The sequence below is a fragment of the Schistocerca serialis genome, chromosome 5 (genome assembly GCF_023864345.2).
Source record: "Schistocerca serialis cubense isolate TAMUIC-IGC-003099 chromosome 5, iqSchSeri2.2, whole genome shotgun sequence".
In the NCBI taxonomy this organism is placed as follows: Eukaryota; Metazoa; Arthropoda; class Insecta; order Orthoptera; family Acrididae; genus Schistocerca; species Schistocerca serialis.
In genome coordinates, this window is record NC_064642.1 from 754,189,822 (window position 1) to 754,209,076 (window position 19,255).

The window sequence follows — 19,255 nt, forward strand, 5'->3', positions numbered from 1 at the left end:
ACCGTCATTATGTCGTTGTCCGTCACCCAAAATACAGACAATTTTTCTCGAACTTCCTTGGGAGTGCTTTCCACGACCCGCCTCACAGCTGGAATGTGTTAAGCCAAGAGTGAAGAAGGTTTCCTGTTTGAACCAATGAACATTTCTGAACTATTGAACGGAACACATCAATTTCGAGAAGACGTGACTCAACATATTACCAGCGTGGCGCAGAAGGCGTCTGATCAATTACACAACAAAAATAAACAAAAAAAAGTAAATAAAAATAAGATTCAGAAAAAGGAAGATTTTGTTTTGTTTGTAAGAGTAGCCCTAACCTTTAATTCCCATATTTCCCCTGGTATATAGGCAGCTCTCTGGGGAAGGTTTAGTCAGGAGCCAACGCCTGAAGTGGACCAGATTTTTTTATTTTTTTTATAGGATGAAAAGTGGCGGTGGCATTTAGTTACTTTTTTTAGTGCCATTTTCCTAAGGGGCTTTAAAATAAGAGAGAAAAAAAGGGGTAATCGTCAAAAAAAGTAAAAGAAAAAAAGAGATTCCCTTGTGCGTTGCGGTGCTCGTACTGTATGACATAGCAGTTCTAATCTCGGTGGAATCCGCTGACTACAACCTTTTATTTTCCGTTTTAATTAAAGGAGTTACAAACTGCTAGTAAAAATTCCTTATACGAAATCTGAAGAATGCCTTTAAACATCAATCTTCGTCCGATTTCGACTTAGTAAATTAAGTTAATATCATGGATGACTGCTTTGCAAATGCCAAGGTGCTTCACTGTAAAATAGATCCTGAAAAGATTCAAACCGACTGTCAACGATATAAATTTGAGCTTTGTTGCTCATATGGGTCTAGCATGTCAGGAGGTTGTTTATGAAGTGCACATGTTGGATAATATAGTTCCCTTCTTCTAAATTTTTGCAATAGCATTTAACTGTAGACGTTTTCTAACACCGGCGTTAGCAATTCCTTTCCGTTCTCTGAAACCTCCAAAACGACAAATTTTTCTGGTTTAAATCTGATGACCTTAACTATCACTTCCGATCAACAATAAATACTTTATGAACCCATACATGGAACTCAAAATGTGCAGTGTTCCTGCACTGCTACAGAGCATGCATTGCAAGGTATTCACACAGTTTATCTCATAGACTTACCATAAGGAATGAAACAAGAACTGTAATACACTTTACACCACAGACGCTCACTCTCGCTTGACGAAAACATCCAAACATTGACCTGAAGTTGCACAAATAATTGAGTTTGAAAGGAAAAGAAACGAGGTATGAAGCATTTATAAATTCATCGAATGTAGTGAGGTGGTTTAATTTCGTCCCAGTCTATTAAATTAATTTCGGGCTATACTCAGCTCTTGCCGCCTACTAATCAGGGCATCTGTCTCCGCTGCTTTTGAGCGTGAATGGAAATTGTAGAAATTTTCTGTGGAGCAACATTTAATAATAAAGCGTTTTAAATCATCAAAAGCGATGAGCGGTAGCAGGCACTTTCGATATAGAACGGGGGAGTGCAGCGCCGCTGCTGTCGCCACGGCCACTGCCAGTAGCCAGCAAGTGGATCCCGGAGCTTTGCCGCATACTGCTTCCAGAGGAGGACAGTCTGCAGGAAATCTGCCGCAAAATCGTTACTGGATAAAATTTTGATATCGGTGTGTCAGAAAGCGAAATAGAATGAATCTGCGCTACCATTACAATCACGTCTTCAGCATTCAGACAGAAAAGCTACAAAAATATTTTATGCCACCTGCTCTCGATCCACTTACATTATGAACAGAAACAAGCGCACGTTACCGCTAGACCACAGGCCTAATCAGCCTAGAGTTTGTCTATCATGAGACAAGTTTTCCTCCAGGAAGTGCCGCGGTCTACAGTGTTGCCAGATTGTGCAGATAACCGGACTTAGAGAATTAGCGAGTTGGCCAGTTTTTTTGTCCCATGTCGCGATCGGCGCGGACTTAGCCTCTGAAGCGGCCGGCCGCCGGTCGAGTTTTATGTCAAAGAGTGTACATCACCATCAAGAATTGCATGGGAATGATTTCCAGAGTCGTGTACAGTTCTGTCAGTGTGCACAGCAGCAAATCCTCGCTAAGCCGAACTTCTCCTCCAATGTTCTGTTTACCGATGACTGTTCCTTCTCAAACAAAGGACAGGTAAATACAAAGAATATCCATTATTGACCCAGCAACAACCCACGATTGCTTAGACAGGTGGAACATCAGCGTCAATGAAGAGTTAACGTGTGGTGTGGGATGCTTGGTACTACAATTATTGGTCCTTATTTCATCAATGGTTGTCTAAACGGCACAGCGTATGCCAACTTCCTCAGACGAATTCTTCCTCCTCTTCTGGATGAAGTGCCGCTAAGAACCAGAATGCTTATGTGATATCAACACGATGGATGTCCGGCACATAATGCCTTGCATGCACGTCGTGTTCTGAACCGAAGGTATCCTGCCAGATGGATTGGTCGAGAAGGAACAGTTACTTGGCCTGCTAGGTCTCCTGATGTAAATCCTCTGGATTTTTTCTTTGGGGATGCATTAAAGACGTTGTCTATCGCGATATTCCAAAAACTCCAGAGGACATGCAGGAACATTTTGCGTTTGCTTGTAATTCTCTGCAGCAGGCAACAATGGAAGCAGTAAATAATTCTTTCATTCAACGAGTGCACCAATGTATCGGTGTCCAGGGTCACCATTTTGAGCACCTTTGAATGGTCTATTCCTGGGCAGTGGTACAAGAGAGTCAATGTCATTTTATGTTAGCTTTTTACTTGGTTTTCTTTCTTTTTTTTCTTTTTTTTTTTTTTTTTTTTGACAACTCCAGCAAGTGGACGAGTTTGTGATATGTAATTAATAACGTTGTGTTTGAGCGAATGGTACACTGTGGTACATTCATCAATAGGTCTTTAGGAGAGGAAATGAATTACCGGGTGCCATTTACAAAAGTCATGCCGCTGTTCATATCTTTGTAAAAAACAAAGATACAACGAAGGCAATCATGTTGATTGATGTCCCCATGACGGCTAAAGAACATTTGCTTGAAACATTTTGTAATTTGTAACTGGACAAACAGTTATTTAGGGCGGTCAGGATAAATGGGACACCAAATATATAAGTCATACCTTAGGAGCTATGAGATATTCTTGATTTTCAATATTGTAAAACAAATCTCTTCTACTACAACCTCCTTGCTTTCCATATTTTGGGAGGTGGTAGTATGGGGAAAAAAACAAGAAAAAAAGGCCGAGTGAATATGTACTCTAAAATGCTTACCTTATCTGCTATGAGCACTTGTTCATCTTTGGTACTTTGGAACACAACTCTTCTAATGCACAAGTTCTCATTCATTTTAAGGTATGCATGTTAGAACACATGTTTACTGGACATTTTTTCTTGTTTATCTCCATGTTACCACTTCCCTAAATATGGAGTTTGCAGTAGGAGAGATTTGTTTCACAATAATGAAAATCAAGAATATCTCATAGCTCTTAAGGTATGCGTTTTATGCGTTTTAGAGCCCATGTTACTTGATATTTGTGCTTCTATTATCGTGTACTTTGAGCCGTCTAAGTTTGCGCCATCCTATTTGATGCTATACATTCACTCAAGAGTGAATGGAAACATGCAGAAATAGAAGTGTCTTCACTTTCAAATTACCTTAAACAAGAAGAAATCATGAGTACAGCAAATGTAAGTGTATCAGGGGGATTCGTTAATTTCTGGCAATGATTTTTATTTCAGTGTTTGAGAAGGCTGTTTTACACCACTGTCCAACAATGAAAATGTTTTTTGTTGTAAAACAGTATATCATGTATTTGCACCAAATGGAATAAAAAAAAGTCACCGTAGAAATGATCGAATAGCTCTTGCCTTGGAGATATAAAGTCATTCCATTTACCCCAGTGTACATTTTTGGCTTAGGTGTAATTATGTTTTTGGAGTTGTCAGACCTGTTAAATGACAAACCCCAACGTGTGTAAGCTATAAATAGCATTACTGTGGCTTTGAAAGAGAGTTTAATACTGTAATTATTGCAGAATTTACAGTTTTTGAGTGCTTTTGAAGCGTAAAATTTGTTGAATCAAAACATTACGAAAATTTGTAAATTGAGTGAAAACTTTTGTTAAATTTGTAGTTAAATGACATGTTCGTCACAGAAACGCTATAAAACGTCACTTGTGCAGGCAGTCTATGAGCATTATTTTGGTGGGAATGTAGGGGCAGTGATACGTCATGGACTCTGCATATGCGTAGCAACTCTTGTTCTGTGTTAACATCAGAATGGCTGAGAAATACACATATAACAGATTTCTGGCCTTTGTTGTGTCTGTGCTTTGGCGAGGGCCTACAAACCTGCATCAACATCTATATTTACATGATTGCTATGCAATTCAGGATTAAGTGCTGACAGAGGGTTCATCGGAACACCTTCAAGCTATTTCTCTACCGTTCCACTCTCGAAGAGCGCCGCGGCAAAATCGAACACCTAAACCTTTCAATGCGAGCTCTGAATTCTCTTATCTTTCCTCCCTATATAGGTGGGCGACAACAAAATATTTTTACACTTTGAGGAGAAACTTGGTGATTGAAATTTCTTGATAAAATCCTGCCGCGCCGAAAATCGTCTTTTCTTTAATGATTGTCACCCCAATTCTGGTATCATATCCGTAGTATTCTCTCCCATATTTCGCGATAATACAAAACGAACTACCTTTCTTTGAACTTTTTCAAAGTCCTCCGACAGTTCTCTCTGATGTGGGTCACACATCACACAGCAGTATCCCAGAAGAGCACAGCCAAGAGTAATGTGACCAGTCTCTTTAGTAGACTGTTGCATTTTGTAAGTGTCCTGACACAATATTATCTATGTCATCGTTCCAATTTACGTTACTGGTAATTTTAATCCGTAAGTTTTTAGCTGAATTTACAGCCTTTGGATTTGGGCGGTTTATCGTGTAACCGAAATTTAGCAGATTTCTTTTAGTGCTCATGTTGATGACTTCATACTTTCATTACGTAGAGACAGTTACCACTTTTCGCATCATATAGATATCTTACCTAAGTTGCTTTGCAATTTGGTTTGCTCATCTGACATTACACGACGGTAAATGACAGTATTATCTGGAAACAATAAAAGAGTGCTACTCAGATTGTCTCCTAAATCCTGTATGTAGATCAGGAACTGTAGAGGGTCTATAAAACTTCCTTCGGGGACGCCATTTATAACTTCTGTGGAACTCGATTACTTTTCGTCAGTTACTACGTACTGTGACATTTCTGACTGAATATCGCGAATCCAGTCACACAACCGAGAGGATAATCCATAGGAACGCAATCTGATCATAAGTCACTTGCGAGGTACGGTGTCAAAAGTCTTCGGGAAATCTAAAAATATGGAATCACTTTGTCATACCATGTGTCTTGCTAAATACGATGCTATGTTATCAGCACACTCAGATGGGAACTTGAGTCGTATACAGTGGGGACCGGATGCCTTGCATTTATTAAGTGATTTAAGTTGTTAAGTGTTTATGTTGGCACTTTTTCTTGATTCCAATCCAGGAATATTTATTTTAGCTTCCTTGATTAAGAAATTACGGGGAACTGTGTTTAATAACTTTGCTTAAGTGGCGCTGTCATCCGTTTTCATCAGTCTTCTGATGCTGGGCGCCACGAATTGTTCTCCCGTGACAACCTCTTCATCTCAGAATAGCAATTGCAACGTACGTCGTCAATTATTTGCTGGATATATTACAATTTCTGTCTTTCTCTACTAGCTCTCTTTAGTATCTCGGAAATCACTCCCTGGTGTCTTAACAGGTGTGCTACCACCCCGTCCCTTCTTCTTGTCAGTGTTTTCCATATACTCTTTTCCTCCCCGAGTCTGTTGAGAACCTCCTGATTCTTTACCTTAACGATCCACCTCATTTTCAACATTCTTCTGTAGTGCGACATGCTTCTACTGTCTTCTGTTCCGGATTTCCCACAGTCCATTTTCCACTGCCACACAATTCTGTGCTTCAAACGTACATTCACGGAACTTTCTTCTTTAAATTAAGGCCTATGTTTGATATTAGTAGACTTCTCTTGGCCAGGAATGTCCTTTTGCCATTGCTAATCGGCTTTCGACGTCCGCCTTGCTCCGTCATGGGTTATTTTTCTGCCTAGAATTCTTTAACTTAATCTACTTCGTGAACCCTAATTCTGATACAAAATATCTCGTTGACCTCATTCCTGTTACTTCTCATTATTTTCGTCTTCCTCCGATCTACTCTCAATCCATATTCTGTACTCATTAGACTGTTCATTCCATTTAGCAGATCTTGTAATTCTTCACTTTCTCTCAGGATAGCAATGTCATCACCGAATCTTATCATTCATATCCTTCACCTTGAATTTTAATTCTACTCTAGAATCTTTCTTTTATTTCAGTCATTGCATCTTCGGACTATAAATTGAACGATAGGACCCAAAGATTACATCCCTGTCTCAGTCCAGTCTAATCCGAGGACTTCGTTCTTGGTCTTCCACTCTTATTGTTCCTTCTTGGCTATGTGTATACTATATATTACCTGTCTCTCTCTATAACTTAATTTTCCTTATAATTTTGAACATCTTGTACCATGTGACACTGTGAAACGCTTTTTACAGGTCGACAAATCCAATGAACGTGTCCAGATGTTTCTTCACTCTTCCTTGCATTTTCAAGCGGCAAGTCAGAACTGCCTCTCTGATGCCTTTACCTTTCCTAAAGCTAAACTCATCGTCCTCTAAGAAATCCTCGTTTTTCTTTTCCAATCTTCAGTATATTATTCTTGTCAGCAACTTGGATGCATGAGCTACTAAACTGACTATGCGATAGTTTTCGCACTCGTCAACTCTTATAGTCTTAGGAATTGTGTGGATAACGTTTTTCGAAAATTAGATGGCATATCGCCAGACTTATACACTCAACACACCTACATGAACAGTCTTCTTGTTGCCACTTCCCGTAATGATTTTAGAAATTCTGATGGAATGTTGTCTGTTCCTTCTGCCTTATTGATCTTAAATCTTCTAACGCTCTTTTAAATTCTAATGTTGGATCCCCTATCTTTTCTACATTGAACCCCGTTACCGCTATTACTTTTAATTTCATCGAAAGTTCTTTTGACTTTTCTGTGTGCTGTGTCAGTTATTCTTTTAATCATTTCTTTTTAGATGTCTTCACATTTTCCATGCAGAAACTTCATCTTAGTTCCCTACACTTTCCAAATATTTCATTCCTCAGCGGCTTGTATTTCTGTATTCCCGAAGTTCTCTGAACATTTTTTTTTACTTCCTTCTTTCATCGATCAACTGAAGTAATTCTTCTGTTGTCCATGGTTTCTTCACTGTTGCCATCGTTGCACCTATTTGTTTTCTTTCCAGCTTCTGTGATTGCCTTTTTAGAGATGACCATTCCTGTTCAACTGAACTGCTTCCTTGTCGCAGTTTTTATGACCTTAGAGACATTCAAGCGTATTTCTTCAGCCTTAGGCCCACCGTATCCCACTTCTTTGGATATTCATTCTTCCTTACTTGTCTCTTGAACTTCAGCCTACTCTTCATCTGTATGAACGTGTGATTTGACTCTATACCTAATCCTGGCTATACCTTATAATGCGTTATCTGATTTCGGAATCTGTGCCTGATCATGATGTTATCTAACTGAAATCTTCCATCATCTCCCGGCCTTTTGCAAGTATACCTCTTCCTCTTGCGATAATTGAAGAGAGCATTCGCTATTACTAGCTGGCTATACCTTATAATGCGTTATCTGATTTCGGAATCTGTGCCTGATCATGATGTTATCTAACTGAAATCTTCCATCATCTCCCGGCCTTTTGCAAGTATACCTCTTCCTCTTGCGATAATTGAAGAGAGCATTCGCTATTACTAGCTGAAATTTGTTGCAGAACTCTATTAGTCTTTCTCCCGTCTCGTTCCTAGTACCAAGACCATCTTGTCTCGTAAAACTCTGTTCTACTCCTTCGCATACAACCGCATCCCAGTCCCTCCAAACGTGACCACTAGACATACCATCCGTAACATCACCATTGTTTTGTCGCAGTGACCACTGACTGTATCTATCTCGCATATCACACAGTTAACGGCTATTTCCGTTCGACTCCATCTCCACGTGTAAAGCCAGGATTGTCAATGAAGAAGAGAGGAACGGTTCAGTAACTTAATCTTTCAACTGCTATTCGACTTGTTCCATGTTCAGACAGTTTACCAGTTCCTCATTAACACCAAAATTATGTGCTATAAGTAGAAGATGAAGGCAGTGTGGAAGAAGAACTACTCGACAAGCATTCCACATCGCTTGAGTCTGATTTTGACGAAAATGATGATAAACCTCACAGACTCGACTCATTTTTCGTTGCGTGAATTGAGTGATCTTATTCGAGACCTTGGCTTTTTGAAGGAGTAGGCAGAACTTAGAGGGACAAGTCAACACAGTGGAATGTTCTCCAAAGCGATGTCAGGCTCATGCAACAAACATCACCTTCCCTTCACTGAGAATGAAAACACTTTCTTGTTTCCTGAGATGACATACACTTCATGAAACATTTGAATTTGAGCTATTCATAGACTTCTGCAAGTTTAGCTTGAAAGCTGTAGTAGTTCAGAACGGGTTTCCTGCGTGTAGCGCCGGCCGGGGTGGCCGAGCGGTTTTAGGCGCTACAGTCTGGAACCGCGCGACCGCTACGGTCGCAGGTTCGAATCCTGTCTCGGGCATGGATGTGTGTGATGTCCTTATGTTAGTTAGGTTTAAGTAGTTCTAAGTTCTAGGAGACTGATGACCTCAGAAGTTCAGTCCCATAGTGCTCAGAGCCATTTGAACCCTTTGAATGTGTGTGTAGCAGTGTCCCGGAAATCACTTAAAAGTGGCAAGCCAAGAGATAACTATCTCACGGGGCCACCACATTATTATCTTCAGACCCAATCAGTTTCCAAGTACTCGTCCATCACACTCCCTAATTCGTGTATGACTCCGTTTGCCCCGTGGGATTGAGTCAAAAGTCGTTCGAAGTCCCGTGCACAAACATTAAGGCAAGCTGTCTCTGCTGCCATCCATAATTGCGAAAGTGTTGCCGGTACATGATTCTGTGCACGAACTGAGCTCTCGATTATATCGAAGAAATGTTCGATGGGATTCACATCGGGCGATCTGGGTAGACAAATCATTCGCTCGAAATGTCACGAAAAATTGTGGACCACTTACATGATATACTGTCATCCATAAAAATTCCATCATTGTTGGGAACGTGAAGTCCGTGAATGGCTGTAAATGGTCTCCAAGTAGCCGAACATAATCATTTCCAGTGAATGATCGGTTCAGTTGGGTCAGAGTGACTGGTCCATTCCACGTAAACACAGCCCACACCATTATGTAGACCCGACCAGCTTGCACAGTGTCATGTTATTGACTTGGGTGCAGGTCTGGTAGGGTCTGCTCCACACTCGAACGCTACCATCAGCTTTTATCGAATCGGGACTCATCTGACTAGTTCACGGTTTTCCAGTCATCTAGGGTCCACCGCTATGGTGACGAGCGCACGAAAAGCGTTGCAGGCGATGTCGTACTGTTAGCAAAGGTTCACGCGTCGGGCGTCTGCTGTCATAGCCCATTAACCTCAAATTTCGCAACACTCTCATAACGGATACGTCTGTCGTACATCCAGCATTGATTTCTGTGGTCATTTCATGCAGTGTTGCTTGTATGTTAGCAGCGATAACGCAAATTCCTCTCTTCTCGGACTTTAAATGGAGATCGTCAGCCACTGCGTTGTCCTTGGGGAGAGGTAATGCCTGAAATTTTGTAATCTCGGCACACTCTTGACGCTGTGGATCTCGGCATTATGAAATCCCGAACGATTTCCTAAATGGAGTTCCCATGTGTCTAGCCCCAACTACCATTCCGCGTGGTTCCCATCGTGCCGAAAACTTTTGACATAAATACGCTGAGTACATATGTTAGCTCCGCGAATGCATTGCCCTTGTATACCCTGTGAGGGCGATTTTACCACCATCTGTATATGTACATATCGGTATCCAACGATTTTTGTCACCTCAGTGTACTTCCATCCACTGCGTAGCACAGAAACTAGAGGTACTATTTTTTTATGATAAACGTTTTTTCAGACCAAAATTAGTAAGATTGTACTTATGAAGTGAAGGAAACATGAAATTTTTTTGTTAGGCACTATAATATGAGGAATAAAATTAATATATGCCGTGTTTTGCACGCTCTTTAACTCTGTTCACCAAATCCAACAATCACTGGACAACAAGAAGAAATTCCAGGGGGCCAACGAAAAAAAAAAAACTAGGTCATTGAAGCATGAAGTGAAGCACAGTTGGCAAGTAATAAAAAAAGAAGAGCCACCTTGCGAAATTGTTTTGCTAGGTATGATGTGGCTGGCAGGCAACAGTCATATGACGGAAATGGCACTATGGCGTCAGACTGCTGGAGTAGGGATTCTGCAGCTGAGTGGCAGGCTGGCTCGTGAGAGAATTGTAGCGGCAGGGCCTCGCGCAATCTAGCACTTGGGAGTGACAAAGGGTGACATCTGTCGCAGACAGCGGAAGTTAAATTTATATCGTTTGTCGCTTGCCACTATTAAATGGTTCAAATGGCTCTGAGCACTATGGGACTTAACATCTATGGTCATCAGTCCCCTAGAACTTAGAACTGCTTAAACCTAACTAGCCTAAGGACAGCACACAACACCCAGTCATCACGAGGCAGAGAAAATCCCTGACCCCTCCGGGAATCGAACCCGGGAACCCGGGCGTGGGAAGCGAGAACGCTACCGCACGACCACGAGCTGCGGACTTGCCACTATTAAAAGAACTGCCAGTATGGAAGAGTGTGATACTTCAGTGACAGCGAAGGAGAGCGTACGTTTTGCGTTTCAGTGTGGTCAGTCCACCTAGTACTCTAGAATGACGCTATGGTGAGGAAATATAAATTAAAAGGTTACCTATTGAAATCTTCATTTGTGTGGCCATAGTTGCTTTACGATTTTTAATGGTGTTTTAGATCTGTTGTTTTTTTTTTCGGCAGACGCATTTCAACTTACTGAGATAAAGCATTATGAGTGGCCTGCTACCAAGTGATTTACATTTTGATTTGTTTTAAGATCGAAAAACTGTTCGTTAACAATATATTGGTTCGTACTTTCCGTTATTTTCGCTTACATAGGAAAATACCGTCTGCTAGCTCTTCGTTGATGTTTTCCTGCTTTAGGCGCTGACAGTTGTGGTCTAATTTTTAGTTGTTCTGCAGCGGTATGCATTTCTTATGTTTTTCGCAGCACACATTTTCGCACACCACTGTTTTCTGATTTTTTTATACCTCTAAGCAAGTGTTGTGGTTTGCGTTTTGTAGTGTTGACAGCCTAACCTTCGCAACACTATAAAATTCAAACCACAACACAGAGGTATAAAACAGAAAACACTGGTCTGCGAAAAAGTGTGCTGTGAAAACCACAAGAAATGCGTAGTAGTGCAGAACAACTAAAAAGTAGACAACAACTGCCAGTGTCTAAAGCAGAAGAACAACGATGTGTATATCCCGATGTAAGTGAGTAATCAAGCTAAAATCGCCGTAAGCACAAACTAACATATTGTTAACGAACTGTTTTTCGATCTTAAAGCAGATCAAAATGTAAATAATTTAATTACAGACCACTGATGATGCTTTACCTCAATGCATCTGAAGATTGATTGGTTGGTGGGTCGTCAACAGTCACAGCTCTTCTAAAGATAATTGCCTAATAACAATTAGTTAAGGCAATATTACATCATAATTAAGTAAATTAATACCTTTTGTAAGCTATCAAGTGAAGAACTCAAATTTTTTGCGCATATTCTGAAAAAAGAAAACATTTCATAGGCACTAGTTTTGAACTAGTATTTGTTTACGTTTTGATATATTGTAAGTTATGTGTTTATTTCAATAAAGTTTGTGTTGTTAGTGTATTCTTATACGCTCGATAGCGTATAAGAATACACTAACAACACAAACTTTATTGAAATAAACACATAACGTCTCTAGTAAGTAGTCGAAGTGAAAAGTACCGAAATAAGTGGAAGCTTTGTACAGCTTAGGCTCAGTTCTTTGGTTACTTTTTGTGTCATCACATAAACAAAACAATACAGATTATATCGTTTTTGTTTCTCCAGAAGTTTTGATTTAGTATCAGAATTTTAGGCCTAAGCTTTCTAAGAAATTTAATATATTAATTGAGTAGTTATTCTTGTTATAAATCAGACTAAAGCTAAAATTTGTTTTCCATGAGTGAGAAGTTTATGACTTGCCATAGTATTGTTAGTTCCTGTGTGTGGTGTGAGGGTTGTTGCACTTTCTTGAATGTGGGTGACTGTAGCGGCATGGGAATTATGGATATAAACAAAGCTCGTTGGTTGTGTGGGATTTTCTGTAGAGATGGGAAGATAGTGGAACAGGAGGAGAAGATTACTGTACTTCAGTCGGGACTAGATAAAACGAAACAAGATGTGGAAAGGTTAAGGGGGGAGAAGGGAAAAGAGAGTTGGGAAGTGACAACAGGTTATAGAAGAAATACGAGTAGGATGTTCTCAGACAGTGTGGTTGTGAATGTGGAAAACAGGTTTGATCTGTTGTCACAGTAGGAAACTGATGAGCCACAAATAGATGTAGGAGTAGACAAGGACACAACAAACTTTCAAAAGCCTTTGAAAAGTAAGAACTCAGAAAAAAGTGTGGAGAAGAAGAAAGTTCTGTTGTTAGGTAGTTAACATGGTAAAGGTGTTGGCCAACTGTTGCAGGATAAACTAGGGTTAGGTTACCTTTTTTTTTAAAAAAAAAAAAAGAAGTGGAGCCCCTCCACGCCCACACCGGCATGATGGCCAACACAAAAGGTCTACTGCCATCTCTGCATAAGGGTTAGTATTCAATAAAGTGAGGTGTCGCAGGATGTGGGTACTGCGATGTTTGCGTACGTCTGGTTAGGATTAACCATTAATACGCGCTCATCTGGAGATAGATTGGTCGAAATCTGGCGAAGGGTAGCGGTTTGAAGGGCAGAGGAAAAAAAGTGCCAAAGCAAGAGCCAAGGGAAAAAAACCTCTGCGAAAGTTAGGTCGGGCGGCAAGAGCAGTAGCGGTTGTCTTGCTGCCTGCGATAGGTTGTGCAAGGATAGGCTTTGTTAGTTGTGGGTATCATGCATGTCGATACCTTGACGTTGTCGACATGCATGATAGGTTAGGTTACCAGGTTAGGTTACCAGGTTACAAGCTTTTTTTAAACCTTGTGCAAGTCTGGGCCAGGTGATAGAGGATGTAGGTTCACTTTGTAAAACTTTACAAAAGGAAGACACCGTGATAATAGCGGGTGGGGAGGGTAACAGTATACATAGGAACCCTAATTATTCAATTGAGAGTGACCTGGTAAAGAGAGCTTCAGCAACGAGACATACTGGTGTTCGGCTTGTGTCTGTTCTGAGGCACTATGACTGGCTCATTTAAACTATTCTATTAGGAAAGTTAATTTATAGGTGGAACGGCTTCTTGGATCACATATGGGGTCCCATATCAGTGTGGTCCCTGTTGACTCCATCAGCAGGTGGAACTATACTATGCATGGCCTTTAACTCCACAGGAAAGGGATGGGGAAACTGTCTTGGCTAATAGCATATAATGGGGGGGGGGGTGGCACTGTCACAAGTGGTAGAGTACCAGTAGTTACAAGTGAAAAATCAGCAATGTTTTATGGTAGGGAGGGCAGAAACAAAAGATGTTCAGAGACAGGCTCAAAATGACATTCAGATTGATAAAACAGGCAGCCAGAAAGCAAATTTTAATGTACACAATTCATGCAGACAGCCTCGGATTGAAACTAAAGAAACTCAAAAATTGGCAGGAAAATTATATTCATTCAGTTGTAATTCAGCCAGTGCACAAAATAAGCTATCACTCTTGTATCAGAATATCCGAGGACTAAGGGGTAACCTTAATGAGTTGTTTATTTGTGATGAAGAATTAGAGTTGAGTAAACCAGTTGATATAATCTGCCTCTCTGAACATCATGTGACTACTGGTATAGATATGTTAAAATAATACAGGATTCAAGTTAGCTCCTTATTTCTGTAGAGAAAATATGGAGAAAGGAGGAGTTGCCATATTTGTCAGAAACTGTTTTGATTTCAAGAATATTGATATCAATAAATTTTACTAAGAGCAGCTCTTGTGCATCAGAAGTGGTATTTCATAATAAGTCCTTTATAATAGTAGATATATACAGATCACCTTCAGAAAATTATGCCGGCCTGGGTGGCTTAGAGGTTCTAGGCGCTACAGACTGGAACTGCGCGACCGCTATGGTCGCAGGTTCGAATCCTGCCTCGGGCAGGGATGTGTGTGATGTGCTTAGGTTAGTTAGGTTTAATTAGTTCTACGTTCTAGGGGACTGATGCCCTTAGAAGTTAAGCCCCATAGTGCTCAGAGCCATTTGAACCATTTAAGAAAATTTTAACCTCTTCATAAAAAATCTGGAAGCTCTGCTGTCCCATCTCATGTGGATTTACTGAAAATAAATTATTGTAATCAGTTTAATTTAGTTCCTATTGTTAATTTTGTTACTAGAATATGTAAAAGCTCTGAGACTACTACTAATAATGTCTTTGTAGACAAATCTAGGGAAAAAAGTCATATAAAACCAATAGTAAATGGGCTATCTGATCATGACATGCAGCATCTTGTGTTAAATATTGAGACTTGTCAGGATAAAAAATCTATTAAATCTGAGTACAGGAGGGTAATAAATAAGTCAAAAATTGAGAAATTCAGGAAATTTCTCAAGGACATTAACTGGATAGATGTTTACAATATGTCTGACTCAAACGGAAAATACAAAGCATTCATTAATAAAGTTGCCTCCACTTTCGAAAATTGTTTTCCCCTAAAGGTAACTCAAATCACACAGAATGCAAAAAGTAAACTATGGATTACACGAGGAATAAAGATTTCATGTAGAACAAAAAGGAGACTGTATGTACCATCTGGGAACAACTCTGATGTTAGAATTGTAATGTATTACAAAGAATACTGCAAAATATTGACGCAAGTAATCCAGAAATCAAAGCAGCTTTATTATGAGAAAAAGATAATTACATCAGGTAACAAAATAAAACCTGTATGGGATATTGTGAAGACAAAGACAGGTGGGGCGAAAAAGGAAGAGGAAGAGATAGCTCTAAAATTAAATGAGTGTTTGTAATGAGTACATGTAGTGTAGCAAACCTCTTAAACAGGTACTTCATTTCTGCTACTGACAGTTTGGAGTTATCAGGTTCAATGAACAGTGCAAAGGAGTATCTGAGACCAGTCTTCCAAATAACTTCAGTAAAATGGAAATTACACTCACGTCTCCCAAAGAAGTAGTATCATTCATAAAATGCTTAAGATCTAAGTATTCCAGTGGGTATGATAACATATCAACAAAGTTAAGGGTGCTCAAGCAAGTTGAGTTCTTTCTTAAATTATTTATGTAATCAATCTCTTATCAGTGGAACATTTCCAGACTATCTAAAATATGCTGGAAGTTAAGCCTCTTTACAAAAAGGGGCGAAAGAGATACCATCAAACTATCGACCAATTTCACTCTTGCCGGCTTTCTCAAAAATATTTGAAAAGGTTGTGTTCAAGTGTCTCCTTAAGCACCTGACTGTACATAATATATTGTCTAAGTCACAGTTTGGATTTCTGAAGGGTTCTAACATAGAGAAAGCTATTTAGACTTACAGCGAGAATGTACTTAAATTATTAGATAATAAATTAGAGACTACTGGCATTTTCTGTGGCCTGTCAAAAGCCTTTGACTAAGCGAACCACAACATTCTCTTAAGTAAATTAGAATATCATGGTCAGGAAACAGAGGGGGTCGTTTCGAAATATCTGAGCAGTAGGTAGTCAGTCTTCATCTGATTGGGAATTAATTACATTTGGTGTTCCTTAAGGATCCATCTTGGGTCCATTGCTTTTTCTTGTGTACACTAATGATCTCTCATCTATTACAATGCCAGATTTTAAGTTTGTTTTGTTTGCAGATGATACTAACACTGCAATAAGTAGCAAGTCAAGTGCAGATTTATAAATAGCTGCTAATAAAATTTTCACCGACAGTAATAAGTGGTTTAAAGCTAATTCACTGTAATTAAACTTTGAGAAGACCCACTATATGCAGCTCAGAACCTGTAAGAGATTTCCTTCCAGTGTGAGTATAACATATGAAGAACAGATCGAACAAGCTGACAGTGTTAAATTTCTGGGATTACAACTCGATAATAGTTCAGCTGGGAAGGGAATACCACAGAATTGCTTAATCATGTAAACAAGTATGTATTTGCTGTGAGAATGATTGTCAGATGTAGGAGATATAAATATAAAAAAACCTTGCATACTTTACTTACTTTCATTCTATTATGTCATATGGGATCATATTCTGAGGCAACACATCAAACCAACCCAAAAGCGTGGGATAAGAATCATTTGTGGTGTAAATTCAAGAACATCTTGTAGAAACCTGTTCAAGGAACTTTTAACTACTGCTTCACATTATATTTATACCTTAATGAAATTTGTTGCAAGTAATACATCTCTGTTTCCAACCAATAGCTCAGTACATAATACAACACTAGGAATAAGAACAATCTACTTAAAGATCTAAAATCACTTACGTTCGTCCAAAAAGGGGTCCAATATTCAGGAGCACACATTTTCAATAAATCTCCAGCACCATTAAAAACTTGGTTTCAGATAAAGCATGGTTTAAACAGAGTTTGAAAGACTTTTTGATAGGCAACTCCTTCTACTCCATAGGTGACTGTCTTAACAGAGACTGTTAAACCAGCTTAAGTAAAAATATCTGTTAGATTTCAGTTTTGACTACACTTGGTCACAACAGTCAAGATTACGTATTTTGTATATGATACATTTATTAATAGTGCATAACAGTGTTTCATTCTGACATTGTGTTAATTCTGTAAATATTAGCTGTTCCAGTTTACTGCATTGTATTAACCTATTTCAACTATCTCCTGACAAATGATTAGGGTAGTAAGTATTACATCCAAATGTTTTATGTTTTTATGTTATATTTTCTGACATGTTCCACACCCACAAGAATCATTTCATTTTTTGGCTCTATGGAACGAAAACTGAATCTAATGTAATCTAGTCTAATAAAGTGAAACATAAAAAAAACACGCATTTTTGTAGTTGCAGCGACTGAACAAAAGCACCCTCAAGAATTCCTATTGAATATGTACAGCAATTATCTCCAGTTGAGGGGTAAAATTGAAGCAGAATTCGTGGGTAAAAACAACTTTTAAAGTTTACAATTAATGGAACTATAGTGAAATGAATCAGTGATATGGTAACATACATAACTTCACTAATGATCTCAATAATAAAATCAGTCTGCAGCCTTGTAATTAGACCTGTGAGTTCAAACAACATCTGGTAGCATTAGTAACTTGAATGGTGATCTTAGAAACTTTAAAACTGAAACTAATGCACAAACAGGAGCATAGACTACTAACTTAATGTGGATGTGGCATAAGGGTTGTCACTTGTTACAAAGCAAGGACAATGGGAAATGAAGCATCAAATTAAGATAAACTATAAAAAGGCCTCAGAGAATGTAAAAAAATTAATTACCAGAAGAAATCAAAAGGGTAGCTCTTGAAGGCAAAAAATGGATATACGAATTGAATCAGAGCATTCAAAAAGAGTAACGGAAGGTTAACTCTGTCAAATGTTTTCTTCTTCCTCCTCTACACTTCACAGCTTAGGCAATGTACCTGCTCCGACTTCACATAATTAACTCAATTTCTTTCTCAGCCCCATTCATCTTTTCTTCCTGAGGACTAGTACTTGTTTATGAAAACTTGAATTCCATCAAATTCATCCACTTAAAACGTAGTCTCGATTTTTCACTGTACTGCTCAATCCCCTCATCAACATTGTAAAATCCAATTCTGCCTGGATGTCGTTATTGTTTTATGTGGCACCTCTTTGAGAAATTTTTGAATATTCTTAAAAATCTCATTTCTTCAAACTCTGTGTTACTTTTACATCTTTTTTTCTCAGTACAGAATTCGCTGCCATAAAATAGTACAGTAACAGCCATTGTTTTATGCAGTTTCAATTTGTAGCTTCGCTAACTTTATTTTCTACAGTTTTTTTCATAGTTCCGCCTTTATGTTGAAGTTTGTTAGTTTTCTGTCTATGTCTTTGTCTGTTTCCAGCTATATCACTGCGTAAATAACCGAAACTGGAAACTTGCTCGAGTATCTTTTTTTCGATCATCTTAAATCGAACTGAAAATTTTCTGTAGTGAACAATTTTAATTTTAGTAGCAGAAATTTTCAGATACTAATTACCAACTCATATATCTCACACACAGAACTTATGTCTATGTTTTGTAATTCAATCACACCATCGTCTGCATAGAGTGTAGTATTTAGATGGTAGTTCCTTTTCAGCCTTATACCTTCTTCGACATTCTTTCAGTTTCAATATAGGTGTTAAAAAGAGTCGATGAAATGCTACATCTCCGTGTGGTACCTTGATTCATTATTATCTTATGTGTTTTGGAGTGCCTGTATTTTGTACTATTTTGGTGTCCTTATATACGCTTCTGATGATTTGTATAATATCAATAGGGCATCCACGTTTGTGTATTATTGTCCATAGTCTGTTTCTAATGAAAAAGTCAAAGATATTTTCGTATTCAATGAAAGCAACATATGTTTCTAAATTGGTTTCTCATCATTTTTCTAAAGTTCTCTTGATGCTAAAAATATTATCACTGCACGAGTATAATTTCATGAACCCACTTTTCTCTCAAATATACATCTCTTATTACTTTCAAGCGATTGTTTATCACTTTTGAGTAAGCTTTATAAACTGTATTCGTGAGACTTACACCGCCTTAATTTTCACACTTACGTCTTTAGTCTTTTTAAAATTAGAAACTACATCTGCGATTTTCCAATCATCAGGAATTTTATAACATCGCCAGCACTTATTAAATCAATACAACAATCGTAGTTCACACAGAGTCCCTCTATAATTAATAACTTCAGCATTTATTCCATCTGGGCCACAACTTTTGCATTTTTTCAAACTTTTTAGGATCGGTTGAACCTCATCTAATGTTACTGAATC